The following is a 27,998-nucleotide window of genomic DNA, read 5'->3' on the forward strand; positions in this document are numbered from 1 at the left end:
TTGTGCTAGATGGCAGGGAAAGGGGACAGGGAAAGGGGACAGGGAAATGAGGCCCTTGGAGGCTGGATTTGGCAAAACAATTTCTTTTTTAACAGAAAGCCGTAAATAACTCGCTGTAACAATGAAGACAAGTGTGCATATAATATAGTGGGATTTTTTAAAATAGAATTTTATTGTTTAATTTATAAGCATTACCTAGTAGTCTAAATTATGAGTGGCTGCCTACCATTTTCTGTTTTCATCCAACCAAGAGTATGAGTCTGCTCAAAGTACTTGACTTTGTTAAAAATTATGCTAATTATAATAAATATGAATGTCATCCAAATAGCAAACACTGTTGTTTTAAAACATTCCTTGAGATTTGATATATCAGCTATGTGAAAACAGGTACATAGACAGCTGGGGTGTCTTAGGGTTTCATTGCTACAAACAGACACGGTGACCAAGACCCATGGAATATGCTGTAGGCTGGATGCATGTGACTATTTTGTGTGTACTTAAAGTAAGCACTTCTCCCCAGGATGGCCAGGAAGCTACACTGTGTCTTAAGACCACAGATCCCCATCTCCACCTTGCTGTTTTCCATGTAGTCACAGGGAATAGGATAGAGCACTCTCCACCGACTCCAGGATACAATTTTATGTGGCTTGCTTGTAGTGATGCTATCAGCCAATTCTACCCCATGCCCTTAATCATCCTCAATGATAACTTCTCTTCGCTTCTCTGGCTGACAGTGTCTGTCAACTGCAACACGGTGTATAATTTTAAGAGGCAACTCATTCACGTTTGTGGAACACCTGCTAGGCATGGTGCTAGATGCGACAGGTATAACAATGAGCATGAGAAACATGGGTCCTGCCCTTGTTTAGTAATGGGAGATGGAAAATACATAAATAAAATAATGAGATTAGTTGATTACACATTGTGCTAAGTGCAGTGAGAGCAATAAACAAGGGTGTGTGGAAGAGAATAATAAGAGGCATTATTTAGAAAGATCAAGTCTAGCTTCTCTAAAGGGAAAACAACAGAGATCCAGAAGCTGAGAGGAAGCCAGCTTGTGACAAGGTACATACAGAACAACAACGAAGGCCCCAAGGAGAGAAGAATATGACTTCTTCTAGGAACTGAACTCCGAGAAACATCTAGGAATTTGGATCTATTCCAGGAGTAGTGGGAGGCTTTAATACAGGGGCACGACATGATTCAGCTAATGTTTTAAGGGATCATTTTGGCAGCTCTATGGAGATAGAGTCTCAGGGAGGCAAGAAGAGAACAGTCGGTTAGGATGCCACTGCAGAGAAACTGTGTATGTCTTGTGCAGCACATCCATTCAAGGTGTACTTTGGGAGTGATGAAGCAGTGGCTTGAGAAAGATCATGGAAGAAGGTGAAGGTGGGAAGCAGAGGGAAGAAAAAGCTAACCTCCAGGCTTCTGGCTTTGGATACTGGTCAGCTGGTGCCATTTTGAAATGAAGAATAGACATGCATTAGTAAATTAATATTTTGCTATTGTCATTATAATCACCATAATTACTATTTTATTTGTTGTTTTTCTTGATCTTGTCCTAAAATAGCTGACAGAGAGAAGGGAGGAAATATTTGGCCCATGGTTTGAGGGCACAGCCCATTGAAGCAGGGATGGCATGGCTGAGCACCTTCATGGTAGTGGGGGTCCATGGTGGAATGGGTCACACACCAGCCAGACCAGGAAGAAGGAAGTGATAGACACAAAGTGGAAGGTGATATAATCTTCAAGAGTGATGGTCTTCCAGTCTTCCTCCAGTCCTGTACCATATTCAACAGGTTCCACAGCATCCCCAAATAGTGCCACTAGGGGTTCAAACATGAGCCTGTGGGAGACATTTCACATAAACCATAAGAAATGCTGGTAATGCTCACCTGACTCAGATCTCAGAAACCATGTGGCCTATGTCACCCAATACTCACTCTTCACTGGGGAACAGAGTCTGGTGATTTTTAAAATCACGTGTATTAAGTGTTGTATGTATATGTGTGAATGCAACTTACATGTGCCATGATTTGTCGGTGGCAGTCAAAGGACAACCACAAGTGCCAGTCTCTTGTTGCACACCATTGTGTATCCAGTGCAAGCTCATGTACAAACTTCTGGAGATTCACTCATTTCCACCCGTCATGTAATTCAAGAGTTCTGGATTTATAGACATTGGGTACTGAATTTGTATTTATGTGTTCTGTGGATCTGAATCAAGATCCTCATTTTTACATGGCCAGTGGTTTACCCACTGATTTTTAATGGCTGGCATTTAGAGGGAAATAATTCTTATGGGGGTAGAATGTTAATGTTAACATTTGGGGTGAAATAGTTTTTCACTGAAGGCTATCTTGTGCATTATATAGTGTTTAGCAATGCTTTTAGTCACCACCTCTTGGGGCCAGTGGCATCAAATCCTCTGGTTATGACAACTGTTGGGTTGTCTAGTCACTATAGTTGTCTGCTGAGGATCAAATTCCCATGCCTGAGAGCAACTACTCTAGGAGTGGTTAAATGCTCAGAAGAATTAAAGTTTGCAAAAATACTTAGGACAGATATACCAACAGTATTCTAATCTTCCTGCCTTGTGAATTAAATAATCTTCCACAACTTCTGGCTGTTGTATGATACGATTCCTTGGGGGCTGTAAACATTTACTTACTCCTGAGAGGAAACTGATGGCAAACCAAGTACTGCTGAATTCCAGCTTAAACCAATGAGTTTTGTTGAGGTTGCTTACAGATGTATAGGTAAGGGTTACTTACAGTAGTAGAAATGACTCACAGATAGCTGCACTTACCAATGCACATACCACCCTGCGTGAAAGGGTTCACAAAACCTGGGTACCTACAGCACATGGCATAGCATACAGGTAGCCCAACAGGTTGGAGAGTGTTTTTTTTTGCAGGTAGTTCAATACCTGAGCCTCTTCCAGGAAGCTTTGTGACTTGGTTCTTTTCTGACAGTTTGGCTTGTCTCTGCTTCTTCCAGGTAATTTTGCTGGTCTGAGTCTCTTTTAGAGATTTAGAAGTTGGGCCTCAGGATGGAAGTTAAGTCACTGGTGATGTTCTTTAATGAGTATTTCAACACTGGTCCTTCTTCTTTCCTTCTTTCCTTGCCTCCCTCCCTCCCTCCCTCCCTCCCTCCCTCCCTCCCTCCCTCCCTCCCTCCCTTCCTTCCTTCCTTCCTTCCTTCCTTCCTTCCTTCCTTCCTTCCTTCCTTCCATTCTCCCCTTCCCATAACCGAAAACCTGACACTGTGAGGTAAACAGCCTTTCCTTCTTTCAGTTTACCTACCTAATGCATTTTGTCACACTAATGGTAAGTTAACACAGTCCCATCCCAGAGATGTTCTCTTTTTGGCACACGATTTACAGCATATTCTCCTCTTCAGTAGGGCCAAGGAATGACACCCCATGAAGTAAGTAATTTAGGGTTCATATCCTATGAGTTCTGTGATGAATCTCATGGGTTCAGTGTCCACAGTGGATATGGTAGGCACTGGCTTGCTTTGCTTCCTTACAGTTCTCAACCCATCCAGCCCGAGAATCCACACCATGGCCGCTAAACTCTCCTCTAAAAGTGCCTTGAGATTTACCTGATCATTGTATGTGGTTCAAAGAACCTAACAAATCTCCCTTACCAAATTCATGGCTAGATGGAAACATGCCAGGGAGTTGAAAGGTTGGATTTAGGGACAGGTGGATGGAATAGACAGATGGAGAGATGGACAGGAGGGATAAAGGAAAACTATCAAATCATTTGCCCCACCTGTACTTTCTCATTTGTAAAGTCCAATTATAATTCATTCAATGAAGAGTTTGGCTTTTAGGAAACACCAATAAGAGAGTATGTAGGGTTTTAAAAGACTATTTAGATGGGCATTTGGGTATAAATCTGTACCTCAGTGCTTGATATACTAAGGTGAGTGGATTTCAAGTTTAAGGATACCCTTGGCTACACAATGAGTTCCAGTCTCTAAAACAATCTCAGTATGATGCATTGATATGGGGGGAGGGAGGGAGTGCTGAAACCATTTAGTTTCCTTCTTTCTAAAGTGACCTCATACTATTATCTGATTCAAGAAGGGTTTGAGTCACTGATATAACTTTTATAAAGTTCTCCACATAAGGTTTGCTATGTAGCAAGCACTCAAGAGGAATAGTTGTCATTGTTCATTACTTGACAAAATAATTCCCCATACCTGTAAGTGATGATCACCATGATTAAGGAAAAGAAGTGGACATCATGCTCTCTTCTCCAGTCTCATCCTCTAGTTAGTAAAACGTGTGTGTGTGTGTCTTTGACAGAATATGCACAGTTTATTGGTTTGTTTTGTTTGAGACCGGTTCTTAGTATATAGTCCTAGCTAGTCTATAGCTTGATACATAAATCAGGCTAGACTTGGATTCACAGATCTTCTTGCCTCTGCCACTCAAGATCTAGGATTGAAGGTATGTGTCACCACAGCTGGCCTTTGTTTGTTTTGAGGATCTCACACGATAGCTCAGTGTAGTCTGGAGAGTACTGTGTAACTGCAGATGGCTTTAAAACTGGTGATCATCCTGCCTCAGCTTCTTGAGTGCTGCATTTATCAACTCGAACCACTGTATCTCGCTCACTAAAGCATTCTTAATAGATTGTTTACCAACATCTTTCCACTGTGTATACATTACATTTTCCTTATCTAATCCTCTGTTGTTGGCACTTTGAAAAGACACCTCTGTGATATGTCAATTTGGAGCACTTTCACTAAATACCCAGGGGCAGTATGGTTGTGTCATATTGTAGATTTAGTTTTAGTTTATTGAGACATCTCCATACTGATTTCCATAGTGGCTGGGCTGGCTTATCCCCACCAGTAGTGCGAGTGTTCTCTTCATCCACATTCTTGCCAGCATATGCTGTCCTTTCCTTGATGGCTGATGGCAGCAAGACTAAATATCATTTTAATTTGATTTGTATGTCTCTGATGGCCAGTGAGGGTCAGCATTTTTTCATGTTTATTTGCCATTTGTCTTTCACCTTTTGATATCTGTTCATTTCATTGACCCATTTACTTGTTAGATTGTTTGATTTCGTGTTATTTCTTTAAAGAAATAACAACTGTTATTTTATTAGTTCTCTGTATATTCTATCTATCTATCTATCTATCTATCTATCTATCTATCTATCTATCTGTATGTTTGTCTGTCTGTCTATCTGTCTAACACACACACACTCCATTAGTTGTACAGTTAGTAACAATTTTCTTCTCTTCTGTAGACTACCATTTTTACTCATTAAACTTTTTGAACTCATTGTAATTGTCAATACCATAAAATTGACTTACTGTCTACTCATCACCCAAAGAATAATGTACTTCTTGAGTTCTGGATGCTGGAAGAAAGATCCATTTTTTTCATCTTGCTGGTGGTTCTCAAGTCTTTTCACCACAGGAAAGGTAAAGGTGGTGAGTAGCCTGTACCTCCATCTGCTGCTAGATTTCCTTTCTTGCTGGCACGTCCTTGCTCACTTCCCGTGCTCTGCTTCTTGAAGAAAGGAGACAGGAAAAAGGTTCAGAGTCCACAGTAGAGGTAGAACCCACTACCCCAAACAAATACAAAAAAAGTAAAAAAATAAAATAAAAATGAAAAGGCCTATAGTCAAAAAGAATCCCCTTGTGTAAGCCCAGATCCATGCTATTGATCAAAATAATTAAAAATGTACAACTTTGGTTAGCTTTTTAATTTTCTCCCAATAATTTTAGTTGTTCTACATTACCCACCCACCAAAAAATTAAACCAACACCTTAACATCTTCAACCTCCACTGATTATCTCAGCCTTGTATGTACCCCAATCTGCCCCAGTACTCCATTCCTCTGTTCTCAACATGTCACATTCCTCTGGCTTCTCAGTTTGCTCTGTCTGTCCTCTCTGCCTTCCTGTGCCCAGTCAAACAATGCATTCAGAGCTTAGCACAAAAGCTATCACTCCAGGAAGCTATAACAATAGTGCCTCTCTCTTAAATTCTTCCAATATTCATTATGCACTTCATATTCCGCATGCATGGTTACTGTTCTCATATATATGGCTTCTGCCCTTCATTAGATTATCAAGTCCTAGAGGACCAGGGCCAGACCACATAAGGATTTTTAACAATATAGTGTACTCCGCACACAATAAGCACTTAATTAATGGATGTTTTAAAGACCACTGCCCTAACATAGGAGCCTGACTTGTAGCTCTACAGTTCTTTTTGTAGTTTATTCAATAAGTGCCCGGTTGTTGAGTTGCCATCTGAATGTAGAGGAGCAATAAAGTAGGTGGGTCTCATGAAACATACTGCTCAGTCCTTAGAGCCTTCAGTAAGGCTGACACAGCCCAAATTAAGGGAATTATTAGTTAGTGGTCTTCCATTAAAGGGTCAGAAGGAGCATTTGGGAGAGCCAGGAAGTTAGCACGTTGAAGGAAATTGTATCTGTTAACCCTGGAAGGTGAAGGCAGGAGATGAGGTATTCTTGATGTTGGAGTCATGCTTTGCTTGAATCCTGGCTCACTTCTACCTGATTTTCCTTTTCCTGTCCTCTTCCACTGGCTGCTCCTGCTTCAGTTTTCACTGCCTGGCCACTGCAGAGTCTTCCCTGCAGAGATTTCATGCTAGGTGGCGAAAAAAAAAAAAAAGACCCTCTCTCAAGCTGAATTTCACACTGGATCTCTTGATAATGGCAGTCAGAAGAGCACGATGCTCTGCTCAACAGAACCTGTCTTCAGATCTGTTACCAGTGTGGTTGCCTTGGCTATCTGGCAAGTTCTGGAAGAGCTCTTATAGACTAATGTTTGTAAATGGCCATGCTCATTTTGTTGCTCTAAATAGAACTCTGCTGATGGCAGAAACATTTCTGCCACCTCCATTCTGAAGCTAATCCTTAAGAACTCACGCTGGGTGAGCAGAGCCTCCTACAGTGTAGTTGTAGGCAAGGGACCATAGGGAAATGTGCGCAGTAATATCCTATTCTTCTGCTTTTGCAAAGCCTTTGTTCACAAGGTCTTCAGTTGGCACCTAGTTGTCAACACACAAACTTCCTGGTGTAGTGTTCACAATAGTGTTGGCTCAGATTCCCTGTTACACACACACACACACACACACACACACACACAAATAATGAATACAAGCACTGTGAAGGCACAGTAGGTCATTGGGAGCTAAAATTGTGATGTCATAGTGAAGCATTGTGATGTTACAGTGCCATGTAATGTCCCAAGAGAGCACTTTGATGTCATGGTGAAATTGTAACATCACAATGCAGCATTTTAAAGGTGAAATTGTGCATTTTGATGCCACAGGGGAGTGGTGTGATGCTGCATTACAGCATTGTGATGTCACAATATAGCTGTGATGGCACATTATGATGGCACAATTTGATACTGTTGCAGAAAATGGAACATTGTGATGATGAAATGAAGTACTGTGGTAGCAAAACTGAGCATCGCAATGTCACATTAGAGCATTTCATGTCACAATAGAGCCATGGTGGCACAACCTGGGTGTGTTGGCAGATTGAGCATTATTATGTAAAATGGAGCTGTGTGGCAGTACTTTGGAGCACTGTGATGAGACCACAATGCTCTACTATGACATCACAATGCCTCGGCCTTTTTAATAGGTCTCCATTATATATCCTAAAGGAAAAAGCAAAGGAAAAGATCGAACTATTCTTATCAGTCAAGTGTCCATCTCTACAACAAAACACCCAAGGGAAACAGTCTGACAGGGAAGGAGGTTTATTTTGGTGTGTGGCTTGGAGCTTTCAGTCCACAGCAAGCTGGCTCCACGGCTGTGGGAGTGAGGTGAGGGAAGAACACTGCAGCAATGGAGAGTGTGCAGGAGAGGATGCTGCTTATCTGACTACTAAAAAAGCTGAAGAGACAAAGGGAAAGGGGAGGAGGCAAAGGGAGCAGGAGTGGAGAGACAGAGTAGAAAGACAGACAGACTAAGATAGAGAGACAGAGGCAGAGAATGTCCACTTTTGTAATTAAGTCCCTCCTCCAGAGCCACCATGTTTTCAGTCCATTCCTTGATAAGGTAAGAGTCAGAATGATCCAGTCAGCTCATGACCACATGCACAGGGGCAACTGGTGAGAACCGAGCTCCCGAGAAGGTGTTTGATGGGAATCATAACATTATTGCTAGTCATTCCTGAACCCAGGTGTGGTGGGAGTGAGATCCACTGCACACCTCTACTGACGCACCTATGTGCTTTGCCTTTGCCCTTCCTTATCTAGTCAGCAGGTTTTCCAGATTCTCTGTGGAAGATGTATCCATTTCCTAGTGAGACGCTAACAAAATCTGTACACTTAGAAACTTAAATCACATATTAGCTATGCCACAGTGCTAGATGTCAGAAACCTCTCAAGACAGGCCTCACTGGGCTCCAGTCAGGTTGTCACAAGGGCTATGTGCTCTTTGAACAAATTCATTCCTATTTTCTGTAGGGAGGTTTATTGCACTGTTCGACTCATGACCACATCACTCTACTGTCTGCTTCTGTCCGTCTGATAAAGACCTTATGTTTATGTCAGCCCACCCAGATGGCCCAGGGTGATTTTTCCTATCTGAAGATTCTTAACCACAACCTCACAGCCCCATTTCCTAAGCTGTCAAATGCACACAGTTCAAGGACATCCTTAAGGGGTGGCGGATGAATCAGTCTTCTGCCCCTCTGGACCCATTCTCAGGTCACAGAAAGCAAGCTGCTCCGTGTGACTTACTATCACTGATCTTTGGTCAGGTGATCTCTCTCTCTCTCTCTCTCTCTCTCTCTCTCTCTCTCTCTCTCTCTCTCTCTCTCTCTCTCTCTCTCTCGTCCAGTCCAGATATCATCCCTTCTTTCTACCTACCCTCCAAAGATGCACTTACATATGATGTTATAAGCATGTACTCTGAAAATTTGGGATTAAAAGATTAGAGTGAAAGCAGATAACCAAAAAACATTTTAAAAATTATTTCAGCCACTGTGTACTCTAGAAATGAGTTGGCCATTGCCTCTGTAGAGGCTGGTCCTCTCTGTGCCCCCTGCAGGGGCTGGCGCTTCTTTTCTTCTGCTTACTGTGACCTTTTATGCAGATCAGATTCTATATCCACTGCCACCTCTCCATCGAGGAAACAGTAATTTCCATGTCCTGAATGTCATTTAGTAATGTCATCTCTCTGGGGCTCCATCTCAGAATCCATAAAGGAATCTAAGGAACCATGAAAATAGAACTTTACACTCACTATTTACAGCCAATGGCTTAGGAGGATTCTAGAAACATTTATTTATTCATAATCTGTACAGAGTTGGCTCCTATGGATTTGAGAATTTATTGTTGTCCTGAATATTCATTAATTCAATTAATATATAATTAATGTCTACTATGCCCAAGTACTTCCCTTAGCTTCAGGGTTTTATAATAGTGAGTTATTTAGTTTTCAATTATTACAACAAACACATCATATAGTCAACATACAGGGTGAAAGGTTCACTTGGGTCCACAGAGGTTTGAGTTTATGGTTGGAGGTTCCCATTGCTTTGGGCCTGTGGTGGAGGATCTTGGCAGGAGTTCATACAGAACAAAGCTACTTCCTTCATGACTAGGAAGCAGATGGCAAGAAGAGAGCAGTGCCCTCACACTTGCTTGCTTGTCTCCAATGGCATAGCTCAAGTGATGCAAATACCTCCCACCAAGACAGACCTCTTAAAGATTCTGCCTTCTTCCAAAGACACCAAGTTGGACCCAGCCTTTATTTAATACATAGACCTTTAAGAGGATTTCAGAATTAAACTATAATAAAGGCTGAGCATGCTCACATGGACTCTCAGATAAAAGACAGTTCATGTTTAATATTAAGGATAAATCACCTTCAGCTTATACATTCTAAAGCCACCTGTAATGTGTTACCTTGTCTATGGGAAGGCAATGTCTGTGGGCATATCACATCAGCATGACATATTGTATGTTGCACACTTACCAGTTCCTTCAGTTGTTTCTTACATGGAAAAGAAAGCCATGTAGGGTAAGTCAGCTCCTGCATCCAAGAAGGATGGTTAGAAGGTGGTGAGACAAATGAGCTCCCTATCCCACCCATTGTGACATCCAAATATGGTCCATTTCTGGACCTCTGAGCTTCCCATTGGACTAGATCTCATCAAGAGTTCAGAGGGAGGTTTTCCAGTCCCTCAAAACTACTTTGCCCCTCCCCAGGTGAGGATATGTGGTGGATTAAGGACTCTCTTCATGTGATATAAGGGGAAAGCCATCTTCCTGCTGCTGGGCTTAGTGCTGTCGAGCGGATCTAACATAAGTGTCTGGACGCAGGTTTGCTCAGGCTAAGCCTCCACTCAGGCTGCGGAGAATCAAGTGTATGCTTTTCCCTGTGGACCTTCGGGGATATGCAACAAACATCCTTGTTCCTGTTAGATACAGCTCCTAAAACCTATTAAAGCCCTCAAAATCTCCTTGATATTAGTGGTTAGTTTATTCTTTTCCCCTGGAAACTTATAAAAGCATAAAAATGTTAATGCAAGAAGGGGCCTCCGAGAACAGATGCAGTATTTAATTTATAGTCTTAATTTTCCTAATTCAACAACTTCAGGGAGATGAGTTTATTCGCTCTGCTTTCCCCCTGCTCCCTGATTGGTTCTATCCTTTGCCCCTTTGCCTTGCCTTCTTCCTGTCCCCTCTTCTTCCTGCCCTCTACTCCCCAGGCTAGCTTCCCACTGGGTCTCCCTAGCTATTCTGAAGCCTTTCCACCTATAGATTCACCGACCTGACCTTAAGCTAGGGTACAGCCAGAGTTTCTGCCAGTTTGAGGATTCTTAGCTGGGTCACAGGAGACAGGCTGTGCATGACAAAGTCCAGATTTTTAAGTTAGGACAGAATCTGCTGAGGGCAACCTCCAAGCACAGCCCACGTGCTAAGGCTTCTGTAAAAGTGGGTTACTGTGCCTGATCCTATTGGACAGAGAGAATGGAAGAAGCCTAGAGGCTACTGTTCATCTGAATGTTGATCTTAGGAGAAAGAGGGCCTAGCTTCTCTGGGGTTATTTCTGGGTTCTCACAGGACAGGGCCTGGATTGAGCAGGCTAGACTGAGCCTGATTCTCATGAGAGAGAAGGCAGAAGTGCATTGTTACATTGTGGAGAAAGGGTAATGTGATACTCTCAGCTGAACACCATGAAACTGCTATCCAGACACATGCCAAAGACTGGATGTGGGATACCTGGTGCCAACTGTGAGAGACTTAATTTTCTTGTAAAATCTCTCTGAAGTCAGAACCCTGGTTGTTAGGCAGCCATGCTACCCAGCTCTGAGCCGTTTGGGATTTTCAAGCTCAAAAAGCATTTGCTGTGAGGAGTCAAACATTCTCCCAATCAGGTGCTGAGGCCAGAATTGCTCATCTCTCCCAACTTGTTCCTGTCTATCTAGCTTTTCAGTCATATTTGAGCAGGGGAGACGGTTATGAAAAAATCCTCAATCACTACTTCACCCTGATCTGGGAGATGTGGTTGCCACCATTTCTTTGGGACCCAGTGCCTTTCTAAACAGAGGAGGTAGCCTATGGTAAAAAGCAGAATTAGCTCATCGTAACAGCAAAGGGATGGCTTCAGAAGTTGCCCACATTCTATTTCCCAGACTTACTAACATGCTCTTTCTCAAGCCAAAGGAATTATAACACTGAAAGGTGATCATGGATTGCTTGTCTAAGCCCACATCCATTGGGAAGTGAGCATGAGTTACGGAGAGAATGTGGGAGATGCTGTGCTGCTGGATATGATAAAGAAGAAAGAGGCAGGAAGGCTCTAGATAAGGGGAAATTGCCCCTAGAGCCTCCAGTGAGAACCCAGCCTTGTGATACCTTGGTTTCAAGTCAATGAGTCCCCTGTGGGCTTCTGCCTTCCAGTATTGCCAGGTAAAAGCTTGTGTTGTATTAAGACATTAGATTTATACTACTTTGCCATAGCAGCAGTAGGAAACAGGTTACTGCACCGTTCACCAAGGGGATGGAGGCCGACTAGGAGTTGGGGTCCCTGCCATTACCTGGCCTATGTGGACCACACAAAGGGCAACCTCAGAGTTTCTTTCTTGGCCTCATCTTCTAAGCACAGGCCCTTCTCTTCCCTCCTCATTCTCCCCTTCTCCAGCATGCTTCAATCTTACACTATAGTGACAGGAGGAAGCAAATTTCTCTATTCTGTCTCCTACCTGTCCTTAGCCACTGCCTTTCAACTTTGCATCTCTCCACCATTAGTGATGGAATTGGTCATCACCCTGCAAACTCCATATGCTGAACCATTTCCCTCCCTTATGTCTATATTCAGAAGCAAAGCTGCCCAGAAGGTAACTGGTGTTAAGTAAGGCCATTATGATGGGGCTCGGAACCACAGTGGTCTTTGTGAGCACAGAGTCCACAAAGAGAACAAGAGCTACCTGCAAGCCACAGGGAGATAGCTCGGAGAAAGCAAGCCTAATGGCACCCGGATCCTGGACCTCAAGCATCTAGAATGGGAGGACGTGTGTTCCTCACCACTGTTTAGGACACACTGTCTGTGGCAGTCTCTTTGCTCGGACAGTGAGGCTGAGCTGGTAAATGCACTCACCCTGGTTCTGACTCAGAGTGAAGCCTCCACTGCCCTTGGCTCTGTTCACACAGTTGGGCCAATTTGGAGCACTGCTGCCATTTTTCCACTCTGAGCATCCCTATTTCAAATGACCGATTATGCACACACAGTGAGAAGGAGGTCAGGAGCTTCTCCAGGGAACGTTTCTTATAGTACCAGTCCCCGGAGACACATTTGGAAGACTGCTGATGCTCTTCAGCTTGTTCTGGCTGACGATGAGCATCCCTCCAAAGGGGACACCAAGGTCATACAGGGCCTATCAGTCTTAATTCTCTCCCCATAAGGATGTCGACACACTCCTGAGAAGCAGCCAGGAGCCAGGCTTCCAGACAGTGGGCATCACATCCCTACCAGCAGCAAGAATAAAAGAACAAGGACAGGAAGATGCGCAGGAGATAGTAATTCGGTGTCTTAAGCACTGGGGTCATTGTAACTCAGGGCAGAGAGAACATCCCACTTCTAAACAAATGTGTGAGGTCTTATCACTTTACTCCCTTGTGGCAGGAAGCAATGGCATTTGCTAAAACAGTGAGTCTAATTCAGGGACTTTACAAAGGATGGTACAATTCCTAAGAGCCAACAATGTTGTATGCACTGTAAGAGGTCAGGGATGGGCTAGGTACTGGAACCCAGGCAAGGTGAGAAGGGACCACAAAGAGTGTGCCTAAGGATAGCAGTTGGAGGTACATAGCCCAATTGACCTCTGTCCATCCTTCAGACTCTTACTTGTTCTCTCTAGTGAGCCAGCTCATTTGGTGATGAAATGTCAAGGAGGTAGAGTGGAGATGGTGGGTATCTGCCTGGAGAGCCAGTGAAAGGTAAATATGCTGGCTTCCCTTTTCATTTTCTGATGCCCCAGGCTCCTTCCTGTCCATCACCTGCTGAGAGGAAATCAAATGCCACCCACAGAGAGGAAACCTCTCTGTCCTCTCCAAAGTAATGGTACTTGCCCTTTTGGTTGTCTTCTGAAGGATTCAGCATAGTGTGTAATCTACAATTCAAAGATGGTTCCTTAGAGCTACTGAAGTAGAAAGCAGAATACAGGGATATGGTGTAACTAGCATTGTGCCTGGACCACACTCTGTACAATGGGAATGTAGAGAAATTACCCATATACGTCTTCCCGACTCACATGCATGGCTTACTCTATCAGCATCTCCCACAAGATGCCACATTTATTACAGATGCTGCAATGCCATTGATAGGCCATTACCATTGACTATGTAGTTTGCATTAGGGTTCAGTGTTGACAGTGTACATCCATTCTGTGGTTTTGACATATCCTAAAAAACAAATTTTTCATTGCACTACAAACCTGTGCTTCTCCTGTTCATTTGTCTGCTTCAAATCTTCAATGGTCGCTGATGTTTTCTACTGACTCCACGATCTTAGAATTTCTGGATAGCTGTACTTGAAATTGTATATCACCAGCATCTTCAGATTAGCACTATATATTTATGTCCCCACGCATCTTTTTTCTGGCTAATCGTTCACCTCTTTTTAGTCCAGGGTTATGTTTTATTGTCTGGATTTCTATAGTTCATGTACACATTCACCAGATGGAGAGCTTCAAAGTCTGGGTAGTTATGAGTAATTGTGGGATTGAGTTTTCAGCCTCTGTGGGAAATATGAAAATTTGTAATCATTGGATCATATAGTAAGTGTGTCTTCTGTTTCGGAAGGAGCCACCACCACTTTGTCCTTCAAAGTGATTGTGCCTTGTTATGTGCCCACCAGTGATGTGAAATGTCCTTTGTTCCACATCTTCATCAGCATGAGAGATGTCAGTTTTTCAGACTGTGACCATTCTGCAACCTGTATCATGGCATCTCCTGGATTGAGTTTGCATTTCCCTAAGCATGTCTGCTTGTGAGCTAATTTCCAACTGTACCGCTGTGAGAAAGTGTTAATATCTTTTGCTCATTTAAAATATTTAATTTGTAACCTTTTAATTTTGCTTATTTACTTTCTGTGAATGGAAGGTGTGCTTGTGTGTGTGTTCGAGTGTGTGTGTGTGTGTGTGTGTGTGCACGTGTGCACTGTATGTGTTTGGTGTCCACAGAGCCATAAGTTGTCAGAATTCATGGGAACTTGAGTGCAGGAAGATTGTGAGCCACCATGTAAGTTCTGAGAATGTAAGCCAGTTCCTTTGCAAGAGCAGCCATCTCAGCTACTGTGCCATCTCCTGGTCTCCTTAGTCATTTTCAAAATCAGCTGCTTTGTGCAGGTTCTCCCCCCGCCACCCCACACACACACAACTGTTGAGTGTTAAGACCTCTGTGTATATTCTGGCTGACAATCCTTCATGGGATGCTTGCTGAATACATGCTTCTAGTCTATACCTTGTCTTTCTCAATAAATAGAAATGCCTTTTGCACAGATTTTTAATGTTCATGAGGGCTCTCCTACCAATTTGTTTTGCTTTGTTTTGTTTTGATTGCTCATAGTTTTGGTATGGTACCTAAAGAGCCTTTGTCATCCATGGTCATCTAGGTTTTCTCCTGCGCTATCCTGTAGAAGTTGATAGTTCTGAGGTTGTCAGTTAGGTCCACTAATTTATTCTGAGTTAAGTTTGTGAAGAGTGAAAGCTTGTCTAGACTCACATTTTCATCCTTGTGGATGGTTTGTTTGTTTGTTTGTTTGTTTGTTTGTTTTTTGGTTTTTAAAGATAGGGTTTATCTGTATAGCCCTGACTCTCCTGGAACTCACTTTGTAGACCAGGCTGGCCTCAAACTCAGAAATCTGCCTGCCTCTGCCTCCTGAGTGCTGGGATTAAAGGCGTGTGGATGGTTATAGCAGGACTTCCTGTGGACTTGCTAGCATTATAGTGACACAGAGACTTCTAGTACAGTTTAAAGCTTGAGCCTTTGGCTGAGACAGTCTCCAACTACCTTATTTAACTTAGCATGACTATCTTGCCTATGACCCACCACATGGCTATCTCTATACTCTTCTCTGCTCTGCTAGTCCATCCATATCTGTTCCCCATCATTCCGGAATGCTCTCTGAACTCCTCCTTCTGCTTTCTTCTCCTGCATCATTCTCTCTGCTAAGACCAGCCCCCTCCTTCCTGCCCAGCTATTGGCCGTCAGCTCTTTATTAGAACTAGTCTGTACTGAGACAATCTCTGATAGAATTCAAGATTGCCTTAGGCAGGTAAAGAAGGATGAATATTTTCAAAATGGAAAACATGGTAAAGGGCCATAAAAATGTCAATACCAAAATCTTGCCAACATTCAATTCTACAGGTACAGAATGAACAATTAAAAATACAGAGACACACCTTCACAAAATGTGAAAAACGTTATCCCAAGAGATGTTCAAAAGTTCCAGCTGTACCCGCTGAAGGCTGTCATGACTCCTTTGTGCTTCTCAGCTATTCTGTCAAAATTCAGCTAACTATGTCTGTGTAGGCTGCCTTCCCTGATCTCTGTTTTCTGTTGGACTGTTAATCTGTTCTTTCACCAATGCTGCAGTGCCTTGATTTCTGCAGCTTCGTGTTTTGTCTTGAAGTGGGGCTAGTAGCATCAGCTCTCTATCTCTTATCTTCCTCAGTGATGTGTTCACTCTTCCAGATTTTTAGTTTCTCAATAAACTTCATAATAAACTCAAGAAACGTATAAACTTCAGAGTCAGTTTATCAGTATCCATAGTATAATGTGAATGTGAGATTGTACTGCACTTGTAGATCGAGTTGGTAAAAGCTAACATTATTCAAAATATTGAATCGTCCTACCAATGAAATCAGAATATTCTTCCACTTGGCTATTTTATTTTATTCATGAGATTGACAGAATTTCTCATATAGATGTCCTGTTTGAATTATTCTGTTTAAAATTTGGAGTCCTGATTAAAGTCATCTCATTTTTTTTTTCAATTTGAACTTCATGTGTTATTATCACTGAATGGAAAAGTCATTTTTTTTGCATGTGCATGAATGTATATTCATGTAAGGGATTTCATGTTGTCTAAAGTTTACACTGTGTATTCTGTAATTCCTCAGTTTCCTTCTAAATTATTTATTGAGGCTGGGTCTCTCACTGAACCCAGAGCTCACCAATTCTGGCCAGCCTAGTGAGCCAACTTACCCTGGGATTCTTTATCTCTTACTCCTAAAGTTTGGAGTTACAGTCAAGCTATCCTTTCCACCCTGCATTTACATGGGTGCTGGAGATTTCAGCTCCAAAGTTTGGAGTTACAGTCAAGCTATCCTTTCCACCCTGCATTTACATGGGTGCTGGAGATTTCAGCTCAGGTCCTCACGCTTGCATGGCACACATTTTACCCCCTAGGCTATCTCCCCAGTTCATGATAGGCTTTCAAATGTCAATCCTGTATCTTATGGCCTTGTTATAACCACTTATTAGTTCCACGAGTATTTTTAATGATCCTTTCTGATTCTGTACAAAGACAATCATGCCGTTTGCAAAGAAACTGGTTATTATTTCTTCCTTCACAATCAATATGGTCTCTGCCTTATTTCTTTGTCTTACTGTATCAGTTGATCCTTCCAATGTTGAAAGGCAACAATGAGTGGGGATACACTTGTTTTGATTCTGACCTTAGTGGCAAAGCTTCAAGTTTTGGTTATGAAATATTTTTGAGGTGTGGAGTTTTTGTAAATATTGTTTATTAAGTCAAAGAAGTTCTCACTTGGCTTGCTGAGAGGATACTTTAAAATCATGAATCCAGGGGGTTGATTTTTTTTTTCAAATACATTTTCTGTATCTATTGTTTTGCTCATGTGACTTTTTGTGGTCCAGTCATTGAAAGGATGGCAACTTGCGTTAATTCCTGAATGCTAAAAAGTCCTGAATACTGGGACAAACCTCACCTGGTCATGGAATATAATAAGATTTTATGTGCTATTGGCTTTGATTCAATATTTTGAGAAGTTTTATGTATAAATAACTTTAGGCAGGAACTTTGTAGTTTTCTTTTCCTTAAAACTATATTTTATCAGCACACAAAAAATTTAGGCTTTCTAATGGCATTTCAAACAGAATTTGCTTTATTTTTTCTTTTTCCCACAGCTTCTCAACAAAGCCCTTCAGTCATGTGCCCTGTCATGCATGAAGCTTCCTGTCTGCTTTCAGATTACACATGACTTTGTATTTTAGGTGTGGATCTGAGTTTAGACAGCACTCACTGGAGTTTATAGGCTCTTGTGTCTTCCAACAATGAATTGTACAGAAACCCATGGACAGTTGCACAAAGGGGGTAGTGTATTAAGAAAGAAAGACAAGAATAGGAGAGAACCAGAGAGCTGGGAAAGGTACCATTCTAAAGTGCTGGACCACACTTATAGGTCATTTATATAGCACTTTTCTTCTCATGCCTTCTCACATGCTTGCATATTGAGGTCTTTCTCACATGTACTGTGTTTCATATAAGTAAACCAGGTAAGAAAGGGTTTCTAACCAATAATGAGGGCTTCCTTTATATGTTAATCTTGATACTGGTCTCTCTGTAACCCTACTCTCTTGCTACACTTTTGCCCACCCACCCATTTTCCAGACCTCTTATTCCCCTCTTATAACTTTGTACCTACTTTCAAAGGTCCTGCCCACTCTCACACCCCATAATTTGCATAATTTGCATTAAAAGACAGGATCCACACACAAGAGAAAACATGGAAGTTTTGTATTTCATTTTCCTGTAAATTTCATACAATACAGCTGAGTAAAATTTCATTGTATATTTATGGCACATTTCCATTGTCTATTGTTCTGTTGATGGACAACTAGGCTTGTTCCATTTCCTGGCTAGTGTGAGCAGATTGGCAGTGAACATGAATGTGTATGTGTCTCTCTGGTAGGAACGAGTCTTTTATACATGCATCCAGGAGTGGTTTCATTGTGTATCATTGGGTCATTTGGTAGTTCTATTTTAAATATCTGAGGAATTTTCCTATAATGGCTGGACTAATTTATACTTCCACCAGCAATGAAGGAAATAAATTCTTCTTTATACCACATATTAAACATCATTTGCTGTCCTGTCTGATCATTTTATTTTCCTTCATCATAGTCATTCTGACTAAAGTGATATAGAATTACAAAGTAAGTTTAATTTGCATTTTCCTGATGGTAAAAAATTATGAACATTAAGATACATTATTGAAACACAAATGTGTTTCTCTTTAAATTTGTGTGTGTGTGTGTGTGTGTGTGCGTGTGTGTGTTTAATCTAAGCAGTTCTTTACATTTTATAGATAGTAATCCCCTGTAGGCTGGCTGCTCATTCTTCTGATAATTTCCCTTGATGTACAAAAGTTATTTTATTTCATGTAGTTCCATTTATTGATTCTTGAGATGATGTCCTGTGCTATTGGGAGATATTGGTAGTTTTCTTATAATATTTTCTTCTGGGTTTAGAGTATTAGTTTAACACTGAGATAGGAAATCTTCCTTCTGCTTCTTTCCTCTGAAAGAGAACTGGGAGGATTGTTATAATGTCTTCCTTAAAAGTTTACTATAATTCACCCAGAGATGTATCTGGGCCTGGTGGTCTGTTTTGGAAATGTATCCATTATTTTTTTTAATTGATTGAAAATTTAACACATGTATATAATGTGTTTGGATCAAATCCATGCCCCGATTCCCTTTCTTTCTAGTTCTCTCCTACCTTTGCTATCACTAGACCCTCCTAATTTTATTCTCTCTCTCTCTCTCTCTCTCTCTCTCTCTCTCTCTCTCTCTCTCTCTCTCTCTCTTTCCCTCCCTCCCTCCCTCCCTTTTCTCTCCCCTCCCTCTCGCTCTCTGTCCCCATAGAGTATATTAGTGCTACCAGTATGTGCATGGATGTAGGGTCATCTGTTGGAACATAAGTATTCCTCTCAGTTGTGCATTTCAGAATAAAACCTGCTGGGTGAAGACTCCAGCAGCCATTGAATGCCAACAGCATGTCAGCTAGAGGTAGGATTGCCTAACCATTTACTTAGTCTTGTGCAATCGCTTCTCGGCCTTTTGGCTAAGATCAAGTGTACTTAGTCTTGTGCAAGTCTTGTATATGCTGTCACAATCTCTGTAAGTTCATTTGTATAACTGCTCAGTTGTGTTTGGAAACACCATTTCTCTGTATCCATCCACTCTCCTTATCCTTCAGCCCTTTTCTGCAATGATCTTTGAACCTTGAGAAGAGTGAGTGTTATAGAGATCCATAATTAGTGATGGACACTCTCACATCGCTTTCTCTCTGCACACTGACCATTTGTGTGTGTCTGTGTTACTCACCATCTATTGCAAACAAAGCTTCTCTGATGAGGGTTGAGATTTGTACTTACCTAAGGGTATAATGACAAGACTTTAGTAGTTAGTTTAATAAGTTGTCTATAATAGCAATAGCTTCTCCACTAGAGCCTGTCTGTGATTTACCTATCTTCAGATTTTTGGTCCTGAGGTTAATTAATGGTACTAGGTATGAGTTATGTCTTGTGGAATGGCCCTTAGAGCCAATCAAAAAGTGATTAGTTATTTTCATAATTTCTGCCGTTATTACACCAGTGGGCATATTTTACCAGGCCAGTTGTTATGCAGCTCAGGGTTCACATCTGCATAAGAATAGTGACTACTTCCAATTTATTTAACATAGGCGAAATTATTAAGACTGACTGCTTCTTCTTGTGTAAATTTTGGCAAATGTTTTCCTAGGAGTTGATACATTTCATCTAGAGTATCAAATATGAAAGCATAGAATTATATACAGCAATGTTTTTTGATACTTCTGAGATTTGATATTAGTGATTTGTGTTCTCTGTTTTCTTCTCATGTGCCTGGCTAGAGAGCAACTCTATTTATCTTCTCAAAGAATAATCTTTTGATTTTGTTGATTTCCTGTCCCCATTTGCAGTGAGTTCCATCCTAATTTTAAAATCTTTCTTCCACCTTCTATCTGATTTTTGAGGTAAAAACTGACAGTGACTAATTTTGGTCCTTTTTCATTCATAATCTGAACATTCGATGGTATAAAATTCTCGCTGAGAATTGCTTTTGTTTAATAACACAAATTTTAATAAGTCATGTTTTCACTTTCAATTACTTCAAAACATCTTCTGGTTTCTTTTTAAATTAATTGTTTGGCTCAATATTATTAAGAAATGAGTTGTTTAGTGCCTGTATGTTTGTGGATAACCTCATTGTCTTTTTGCTGTTGATTTTGGACTTAATTCTACTGTTTTCTGAGTGCAGACACTGTTATTCTCATACTTGAAAATATTATTACAGTGTATTTCATGGCCCAGAAGTGCTGTGTCTTGGCAAGTATTTCTCATGAGTTTTATGAATGGGTATATTCTGCTGTTGCTGAATGAAATGGTCTATAGATGCCCATTGCAACCAGTTAATGTTTATGTTTCACGTCATTCAACTGTGCTCTTGTTCATTTCTTTTGCCTTTTCATTTGTCCATTTCTGATGGTGAATTATTAAGGTTTCTAACTATAAGAGATGATTTACCTATTTCTTTTCACAGTTCTGTCTTGATTTTATATATATAATTTAGTGCTCTGTTTTTTGGGCACATAGAAATTGTGGACTGTCATGTCTCCTTTGAAAATTAGTCCCTTTATCATCCATTTTGATAACCCAGCCCCTTCCTCTTTCTGTGTAAATCTGAGGATAGGGGATGAGGATACGGGTTGGGGATGAGGATGGGGGTGGGGGTGGGGTGGGGGTTGGGATGGCGATGAGGATGGGGGAGATGGAAAGGTACTGGAAGGACAGGAACAAGGGGAAACTGTGGTTGGATGCAATATAAGAGACTAATAAAAAAAAGTCCATGTAATGCAAGACTGATAGCAACATATCTCAATTTTTGTTTAGCTAAGGAAGTTTTCATTTATCCATTACTTTTGAGGCACAGTTTTTCAGGATACAGAATTTTTGGATGACTTTATTATTTTAATAGCTTAAATATTTCACTTTACTATTTTTCTGTTAGCTACTTCTAAAAATGGATATAATTGTTACCTCTGTTCTTCTGGAGGTAAAGCTCTAATACTTTCACGTCTTTCAAGGTTTTTTTTTTAAATCTTTACTATTCTATAGGCTGAAAATATCTAGTTTCCTACTTCTCCTCCTCTCCCTCCTCGTTCTCCTTCTCCTCCTCCTTTTATTTATTCTATTCCATGGTCTTTGAACTTCCTGGGAATGTAGTTTGATGTCTGGCATTAATTTGAAGAACTTGTTGAATGAATCAAAAATGAACAAATAAATGGATGAACGAATGAATGAATGAAACAGAAATCCAAAGAATGAACAGGAGCTAGCTAAGTGACGTCCATAACACTTGGCAGCCACCAAGAAATTGGTCGTCAGATATCACGCCCCTCCATGCATCTGGTTCTCAACCCCAGCTATGGACAGCTTTTGCAGCCAGCGTAGGACAGCACTCTACACTGTCAGTATATAACACAAAAAGCTTAGCCTGGGGGAAAAAATATATCCCAGTAATCATTGTCCCATCCTGGAACTGTGCACATGTTTTTCTGGATTCATGATCTTAGTTGTTATAATAAGTTATATCAACTTATTATCCAAGTGGGGAACCCCATCCAGGATGGTAGAAGAGGGCTCTTGGGAGATTCTATTAGTACTTACTTCTTATGGGGCTGCGGTTCAGATGAAGAGAGCTGTTGTATTTCAAGGTAAATCAGTTAAGGATAAAAAAGGTGAACTATATTACAAACATGAATTATATAAAATGATAATCAGTGTTAATGAATGTTAACAGGATCTCCAGGAAGGGAATCTCTGTAGACACTTGTTGACTGGTCGGAACTGCAGTGTGATGGGGAGACTGGATGCTATGGGTCCAGAAGCTACTTACCTTACCATGGGCTAGTTCTAACCCTTTCAGAACAGACATCATTTGCTTCCCTTAGTATCAACACTGACATCATGTAACTAATAAATAGAAACCTTTTAGAATCTATTATCCTAGCAGACCAATAGCTTTGATCCACCCAAAAGCTCAGCTAGCATCTTGGGCCTATATAAAAGCTCCCTCCATCTCTCTGTGCCTGCCTCTGTGATATACCCACCATTATAATTTAAATTTGCTTTGATATATGAATTTCTTCCTACTGGAAAACTATAAAACTTCATGAAAATGCTTCCATGCTGGAACCTGGAATTTGAGATAACCTAAATCTGAGGTCCTGGGCCATGATCACACCAAAAAACTCCAGAATAAACTATCTCTTATTCCCTTTAAGATGAGAGATGTGGTTTTTGTATTGATAGAAACTAGGATAAAATTATTGAAAATATCTAGAACAATGTATTAAACATATTAGATTGCATTTACTTAATTGAAATGGAGAAGACCATATCTTTAATAAAATGTTGGATGAAACAGAATGACAAAAGAATAAATGGAAGCTTGCTTAAGCACATGGAGAGTTAAGGAAAGGATGTGCGGAGACAGAGAACGCCACTAGAAATGGCTAGGAACAGCAAAGAGCTTAAACACTCCATAACTAAAACCAACAGGGAGTGAAGTTCAGCCTGCAGATGTTTCAGAAGCTTGAAGGAAGCCAGAGGAAAGCCCCGGAACTTTCAGGGTGAAAGTAATATCTAGGTCAAGACTTTGAATACAAACGAATTTGACCAGTTTAAAGGGCAACATAGGACAGAGTGGAAGAAAACTTTCCTGAAATTAGGAAGACTTGAATAGGTAGGATGGACTTCCAAGGCACAAGCCACTAACCAACTCATTACATTATATAATGTATATTCTATATAGATTTTATAAAGATTTTTATATTCTTTATGTGAATAAAAAATAATTCAACAAGTGTCTAGGCAAAGAATTAACAAAGGAAAAAGCTACCAACAAGGGAGCACAAGTGGAATTTGCAACACTGATTCCCACAGTATGAAGCCATTCCAAGTAAGTTCCAGAAGGGGGCAATACCCAGTGCGGGGTTGGGGCTAGGGGTTGGGGGGAGAGCTTTGATCTGGTGACACAAGCACCAGGCAAGAAGCCATTTACTTTCCGAGACAAAACAAAGACTTTCTCAGATGAGCATGAATTCTGAAAATGTAAACAGCCACCCCCTGATACTAAGATAGTTTATGTGGGGCTGGGTTGTCAATTAGAGACAGAACACCTGACTAACAGAGGGGGCTCTACGTTCCACTTGCAGCCCTACAGCAGATAAAACTATGTGGTACCTGCACTGTGAGTCAGAATCACAAGAATTGACTCTGACCTTGAGAGTGGAACTAAAACGTTACTTAAAGAAGTCTAGTTGTGATCGGTGCTAATAAAAAATGGAATCTAGATTTGCCCTACAGACCCTCCCTCCACAAAGGCAACACAAATATAGTGATTCTTAGAACCTACAGACAAATTAACCAATAGCCACAATGCAGAGATAACTACTTTATTTGACAGGACTAAATGGGTCATTTTGTGGGAAAGGAAGAAAATGATGTGAAGGTATGGAGTCTGCATTCTCTGTCCCCATGTATCCTTAGTCACTGCTTCATATAGACTTCAATAGTTATAAAAAGTAGGTACACTGATATTTGTACAGCTTAAATAACTATATGTGGTGCTTTATATCATGCAATAGTAGGAAAACAATTTCAGATAAATAAACATGTATTAACTAAACAATGATCTTATAAAAGTAATGCTCTCAAGTGATGCAAAGAGCAAGAAAATATAAAAGTGGGGAAAAAAGACAAAAGTGATCTGGCCCCTGCATTTAATAACAGAATCTTAAATGGACCAGGAAATAAGGTTTGGCTTTATGTTATCTGTGGGAGTTATAACCAGAGCAAGGCTACTCCCAAAATGTAGAAGCTGGTTGTTAAACAATGGTTAGGGCCAATGAAATGCAAGGTGACACCCATTAGGAAGACATAACAGACCAGCCCCTTCACTATACAACGAGGTTGCATACAAATGCTTTAGGCAAAAGTGGTTAGAATTGAAGAAAACGTTCACAAAAATACTAAAAGGAGAAATGTTTTCTGAGCAATCCAAAATCTAAGATAGATGATAGATAGATAGATAGATAGATAGATAGATAGATAGATAGATAGATAGATAGACAGACAGATGATAGGTAGGTAGGTAGGTAAGTTTGCACTTACCTGAATATTCAATGAGCAAATATTTATGCCACTAATGTTGAGAGAAGTGAAATCATTTTCTCTCTTAGGGGCCAGAAGACATTTACAAAGTCTGACCTTGAGTTAGACTGTAAAGAAAATGTCATGAGTTGAGGGGAAAATCAAAGAAGCAAATGAAAACAAATAAATTTCCTCATCATGGAAGGATATGGAAGCACAGCTACATAAATCCAGGGAAACTGGAAGTGCATAATTGATAAAGATAAAAGCAGAAATTAATAAATTACAGAGTAGAATTGATTAGCCAGTCCCAGAATTGTGGATTAACAAAGTACAAATAAAATAGGCAAAGCATGCATCTGCATTAATGAGAAGGAACCGGAAAAGGAGCTGAATGTACAAAATGGGATGAGAGGCACAGACAGAAATTCAGGACCTTTTACATCCAAAGGAAGAACAATTACCTGTGGGACTGGCAAAGCTGGACCTTATCAAACTGACTTTTAAAAAAGTTTAAAAGCCTGAATAGGGAACACCCAATGGAGAGACTGAAGAATCTGTCAATGTACTACCTCCAGAAGAAGCTCTGAACAGAGATCAGCTTTGCAGGCACTCCAGAAATGATGGGGACCTCTCCAAAGTCAGGTATCCAGAAGGATGTGTGTTGGGGCGATCCAATAGGGGGAAAAAAGGAGTTCATTTCAGACTTGAGGAATTCACCTAGCAGGCAGCATGCATATGGTTTCTCCAGTGCAGTCTATCATGTATACTTGGGACTCTTGAAAAGGACAAGCCCTTCTCCTGTACAGCCTTCTGTAAGCAGAACCAGCATACCAATGTCATCTGTCATTCTCCCCACTGTTGAAAGGGAGATAGTTGCAGGTGGAGAAAGAGTGTACTGTTCTGCACTGGATCAGAGTTGGGTTTCTAGCCCCAGGGGGACATAACCACACACATAACACATAATAAAAATATTTAACGGGAAGTAGTATTTTTGTTACTGGGGAAGAAAGGAAACACTCTGTGTTCCCAAGGAGGCAAAAGAAGTTAAAAGACAGGGAGCAGATAGGGAGGCCAGGCCCACCACCCATTTGTGGGGTATTTAGCATGCTCTTGGCATAGCACTGGGAAGAAAGCAATGGCTGAGCCAAGAGACCAAGATGCTGCAGGCTGAACTGGGTGTGTATGCAGCTGTGTGGGGCATGTTAACATGCACTTGTCTGTTGGGCCAGGTCTCTCACACTAACCAGGGTTGTCCTGACCACAGCCCAGGTGCAGAGTTCCTGCAGACACTGAAGTCCCAGTGATACTATGGAGCAATTGCTCAACACTGCCCCGGGCTCTGGCCCAGGCAGGCAGCCTATGTGCGGGTGAATCTTTTTCCGCTGCAAAATGAGGTTCCAGATGATTATTACAATAACGACCTCTGAGAACAGGGGGATACAAATTGGCCCAGTTTCTAGGGGCAGACCTAGAAGGCAGGAAGTGGGGTGAGGAGGCAAGAAGAGAGGAGAGATGATGCCTGGCCAGCACTTTTTGTATTTTTGACACCCTCCTTGTAAATGAGTCTGGATTTGTGTTTTTCATTCAGGCTGAGTATGCTGAAGCATTTTCATTTTGCTGTTTCCCTCCCACCCTACCTTCCAAGCTGACTCCATTGCTGCTGCACGGCACTGTTGATTTCTGTCTTGCGACCATTATGGAAATCTGGCTTCATTTCTCCTCCTAATTTATGATCTTGTTAACATGCCCGCATGCCAGATGGTCCTGTTCTTCAGGTTGGGAGATAATGAGATAAACAAAAACTGCTGTAAGAAGCAAAGAGGGGGAGGCTTTTTTCCTTGAATGGGCCTCTTTTCATTTATAAAAACCTGCTTAGGAGGGCCAGGGCCAGGGCTCACCAGGATTCTGAGCAGGTGAAAAGTAGCCAAAGCCTCTCTGGAGTTATTCCTTTCTTGAAGTATTGTGCTCTGTGTGTCCTTTCTCCACCTTTGAAGACATGTTGGATCCACTTGTCAATCTATGGAACTGTTTGCTTGGAGAATGTCACCACGGCCACCAAAGTGTGCTGTAATTGTTCCCTTTCTGTTAACTACACTATGAACTCCCTGGAGCCTAGAATAGGGGCTTTTTTTTCTCCCAGCCACAATGCCTATCCCAGAGCCTAGCACAGAATGGGCAGATATTCAACCCGTAATCATGAAACTCCTCCACTCTTAGCATCCTAAACACTGCACCAGAGAAAAGCAGGGGGTTGAATGCATAAATCAGCATTGCTCTCCATCCATGGAAGACTCCAGGATTCTTAGACACCAAGCCCTGCAGATGTTCAAATGCCCTGTATAAAATAACATGGGAATCTTGGCACACCTTCCTATAGAATTTATCACCATTTAGTGTTTCTGTGTATTGGAGAAACATTCAAACTTCTGTCTGCTGCTAGGTGTGGTGGTACACAACTTTGGGAAGGTATGACAAGAGGATCATGAGTTTAAGGACAGCTTGGGAAACACAGAAAGCGCTATCACAAAAATAAAGTATTCTCTCTACTAGCCATTTTGTCTATCTGTTAGACATGGACATAGTCAACCCCACTATAGATCAGCAGACAATATCTCTCCTACCTCTGCACCCTTGATCTAGGGGAGCATCCTGTCTCCTACTTTTATAGCCTACCCAGGATCTGGCGACCACTACTTCACTCTGCTTCTATGCTATTAACCTCAGTTCTTATGTGTAAGTGTGATCATGTGATATTTGTTTTCTGTGCATGACTTTAGTTTGCATAATGTTTTCCGTTTCTATCCATGTTCTTATAAATTGCATTCTAAGTTTTTATGGCCTTGTAGACAAAGATAGAAGAAAGATGCATGTATATGTGCACTTTGTCTTTTTTAGTCCATCAGTAGACCTGTTTATCCCTACCTTGCCTGTGATTATTATGTTCTAATAATTCTGTTCAAATGTGGGTGTCTCCTTGAAAGCCCTCATTTACTTCAGTACATTAAATCGTCTCTAGATTCTGATGCAAATTCCATGTTAATAGTTGTGAAATTGCGTTGTCTATAGAATAAAGAGTAGAAACTCTACCCAAGGTATGATCACAGATGGGTATGCTGAGGCAGAGTTTTCTTTACTCTTCATCCACTCCAAAACCCGGTGTCAGGGCCCCATTTCAAGGAGCTATGTCATCTGCTTCATCAGAAGCTGCTGTCACTCATTAAGGAGAGGAGAAATCCAACACTGACAAAAGAAGAGGGC

General features: G+C 41.2%; 1 protein-coding gene and 1 long non-coding RNA gene across 6 annotated transcripts in view; one reads left to right on the forward strand and one right to left on the reverse strand.

Moving 5' to 3' along the window:
* The window catches only part of Shisa6 (shisa family member 6), a 292,149-nt gene that overhangs the window by 207,353 nt on the left and 56,798 nt on the right, over nt 1-27,998 (forward strand). The gene's annotated exons all lie outside the window — the stretch shown is intronic.
* LOC147001487 (uncharacterized) lies at nt 160-27,795 on the reverse strand. 2 transcript variants are annotated; one of them, XR_015045049.1, is made up of 5 exons: nt 26,378-27,795; nt 13,968-14,269; nt 10,004-10,060; nt 5,344-5,542; nt 160-1,849 (listed from the first exon to the last, which is right to left on the reverse strand). It is a non-coding gene; the product is annotated as an uncharacterized LOC147001487 (long non-coding RNA). The 2 variants fall into 2 exon arrangements; XR_015045050.1 differs by lacking the exon at nt 10,004-10,060.

The sequence above is a fragment of the Mus caroli genome, unplaced genomic scaffold (assembly GCF_978045245.1).
Source record: "Mus caroli unplaced genomic scaffold, Mus_caroli_1 scaffold_13, whole genome shotgun sequence".
NCBI classification, from domain to species: domain Eukaryota; kingdom Metazoa; phylum Chordata; class Mammalia; order Rodentia; family Muridae; genus Mus; species Mus caroli.